General features: G+C 36.7%; 1 non-coding gene across 1 annotated transcript; it reads right to left on the bottom strand.

The window, feature by feature from the left end:
- Positions 1-1,286: 1,286 nt before the first annotated feature.
- Positions 1,287-1,394, bottom strand: Mir6411 (microRNA 6411). The gene has a single exon (NR_105838.1). It is a non-coding gene; the product is annotated as a microRNA 6411 (primary transcript).
- Positions 1,395-3,670: the final 2,276 nt, after the last annotated feature.

Genomic DNA, 3,670 nt, shown 5'->3' with positions numbered 1-3,670 from the left:
TCATATTTTAAAAAATATGTATAGACCTATACACATTTTGTACCAATGTACACATGTTCGTATGTACATATATAAATGTGTAAATATATACATTTATATATGATAGATATACTGAAATTAATTATGTGTAAAATAAAATGAATTCAAAGGAAAAGAGATAGTGTAGCTTCTATGCTAATAATGGTTATTATTCACCCTGGTCCTTTCTTACAATGCATTCAATAAACCATTCTTAACACTGCAGTATAAATATTGATTCATTGACAAGTACTACTCTGTTCCCAAACTGTAGTGTTTTAAGTACATTAAGTCATGCTTTGATTCATAATTTTAGAAAGGCAGTGAATAAAATTCTTCTCATGTTTCAAAATGAATGAGCAAAAGAAAAAGAGAGAAAGAAAGAGAAGAAGCAAAGAATGAAAGATAAAGCATACAGAGAAAGAAGGGAAGTTAAAAAACACAAAGAAAATAGATCAGCTAATTATTTGCTGTGAATGGGGTGATAATATATGTACATATAAATTAGAGTAGTTTCAAAGCTTGCAATGGGTACATGGAGATGGGATTTGGGAGCAAAAATAAATTTGGTAAAGTTGTACAAGATGCAGAACAGATGTTTAAGCATCAGTCTACTAGAAAGATTTAGCTTTACTGCATTCCATGTCCTCAGATTTTACTACTCTCTAGTTTGTTTTCTTCATTCTCTGTTGATCAATAACATCATTAGCAGTAATCGTAACTCATGATGAGACATTTTTTTTCATGAAAATGTCATCTGCACTGAGGCTGCTCCAGTGCAGCTCCACACTCAGCATTGTCTTATCCACATGCAAAATTTATAATTTTATCCGTTGTTGCTTGTGGAAAATCCATTAATCTATTCAACTGATTTAAACAAGGTTATGGAAATTTTTTTCTATTACTAATATTTAATTTAAGTAATTAAGTGTGTTCTTATTTTCTTGGAAATAATGCCATGTTCTGATCTCATAAGCTTCCTTGAGGGCACTTCCATAGCATTATTAAAATATTTCCCCAGATTATTAAATTGTTTCTCTCATCCTTTCCTTCCAACCCTTCCAGATACCCACCTCTTTCTGTTGTCTTTCAAATTTACTTTTTTTTAATAGTTTTTATGTGTGTTGGTGCTTATTCCTGAATATAACCTTTGTATTGTCTATAATTTTACTTTTGTTTCATAGTATACTTTTATACTTTCTGAGCTCAGAACTTCCAGTGTAAAATGTTCAACACTAATTCAGTTAAACTCAACATTTTGCTTGATTTTCCTGGCTAGTTTGAAGAGAAGAAGCATGCCTGAATCTTCACAAGGATACAGATGTTGATAAGATCATTATGTACTACACATGCTACAGTCCACATGCAACCAGGATGCAGGCCTTAAAACGTTAGCCATTCTTAAGATTAATTCTTATTCTTTATTCCACAAGCAATACCTATTACTATTCTAAAAGGCATAGGACTGTTTCCTGTCAGTAAGCATTAGTTTGGATTTTATACAAATTCAAATAGACAAACTTGGAATAGCTCAAATGGAACATAGGCTAACTTTCAGCACTATAGGAGGAACAACAATAGGATCTAACCAGTATCTCCAGAGCTCCCTGGAACTAAACCACCAATCAGAAAAAACAAAACAAACAAACAAACAAACAAACAAAAACATATGGTGGGACTCATGGCTCTAGCTGCATATGTAGCAGAAGATGGCCTAGTCGGTCATCAATGTGAGGAGCGGTCCTTGGTCCTGTGAAGGTTCTATGCCCCAGTATAGGGGAATGCCAGGGCCAGGAAGCAGGAGTGGGTGGGTTGGGGAGCAGGGTAAGGGAAGTGGATAGGGGATTTTTGGAGGGGAAAATAGAAAAGGGGATAGCATTTGAAATGTAAATAAAGAAAATATCTAATAAAATATGTCAAAAGAAAAAAGACTAGAAGGACTAACTCTGAAATGCCTAGTGATAAAACATTTCTGTCTAAGGGAAAAGCATGGAAAAAAATATTAACTTGAGAAATAGCTTCAGAGTTTGAAAGTAAAGCAAATGTCTGGAAGAGATGTGACATTCAGGAGGAAGGTTTGACAGTCAGGTCAGAGAGAAATGAGGAGACATCCTAGTATAGAGCCCTCGGGCCTAATGAGTAGTTACAATGCACTCTTCAAAGAAATCCACACATTCAAAATGAGAAGTTATCATAATCAAACATTGCTGGAAATATAGCCCTCTTGTTTTTGATATTGTTGTTGCTGTTGCTGTTGTTGTTGTTTAGCAAGACCCTGTATAGTGACTAGATCATTCAGAGCGTTACAGAGCTAAAACACAGCTGGGCTAGATTAGAAGTATCTGAAATGATAGCACATATAAAACCAGCATGCAGCTTTGAGATAGAGAAAATAAGGTTCGTCGTTCTGTAAGACATTGTACAGGAGAAACTACAGGCTGCTGATTGCACAAAAGTGTTTTCACTGAGCAGATGCATAAATGTCACATTAACTGTGATACCAGTTACCGAGTAAGAGAGACTAACAGCGAAACATTAAGTGGAGTAAGGGAAACCCCACAGAAAGAGAGAGGATTGTAGAAGTCAGGGGGTCAAGGATACCATGAGAACACAGTCCATAGAATCAACTCTCTGCATGGGTCTATACTAAGTCCTCTGCATGCATGCTGTAGTTGTCTAGCTTAAAGATTTTATTGGACTCATAACAATCTGAGTGGGGTTATCTCTGATTCTTTTGCCTCCTTATGGGATCCTTTTCCTCCTAATGGGTTGCCTCATTCAAACTCTATATGAGGATTTGTGCTTAGACTTATTTTATCTTGTTTTTCACTGTTGGGTTGATATCCCTGGGAGACCTGCTCTTTCCTGAAGAGAAACAGAGGAGCAGTGAATCTCAGAGAGAGGACTGGTGAGGGAGAACTGGGAAGAGGGGAGACTGCAGTAGAGATATATTGTGTGAGTGAGGAATTAAGAAAAAGAAATAAAGGAGAATAACATTCACAAGAAAAGTAAACAAACACACAAACAACAACAAAGCCAAATAAGCTTTTGGCTTTAGCTATCATGATGGAGATGTGGAAAATTAACTGTAAATTTGAGGGTGGAGCTCAGAGAAATTCAGACAGGTTTCTCCCAAATGGTAATTGAAATGTTGATACCCAAAGATTAGAGTAAAGTGATAAAGAATAAAGGATAATAGGACCTAGCTCTGAGCCCATAGCACAACATGATGTATCAGGCAGAACAAATAAACCCAGGAAGTGCTTCTCAGAATGAAATCTGGAAAAAGATATAATCCTTAAAGTGGGTTAGAAATTTAAGAACGAAGACCAAAGTGTGGACACTTTGCCCCTTCTTAGAATTGAGAACAAAACACCCATGGAAGGAGTTACAGAGACAAAGTTTGGAGCAGAGACGAAAGGATGTTCCACCTAGAGATTGCCATACCTAGGGATCCACCCCATAATCACCCTCCAAACGCTGACACCATTGCATACACTAGCAAGATTTTGCTTAAAGGACTCAGATATAGCTGTCTCTTGTGAGGCTAAGCTGGGGCCTAGCAAAAACAGAAGTAGATACTCAGAGTCAGCTATTGGATGGATCACAGGGCCCCCAATGATGGAGCCAGAGAAAGTACCCAAGGAGCTAA

Source organism: Mus musculus, chromosome 10, assembly GCF_000001635.26.
Source record: "Mus musculus strain C57BL/6J chromosome 10, GRCm38.p6 C57BL/6J".
Classification (NCBI taxonomy): domain Eukaryota; kingdom Metazoa; phylum Chordata; class Mammalia; order Rodentia; family Muridae; genus Mus; species Mus musculus.
The sequence above is the reverse complement of the archived record's forward strand: the minus strand, read 5'-3'. Positions and strand labels throughout refer to the sequence as shown.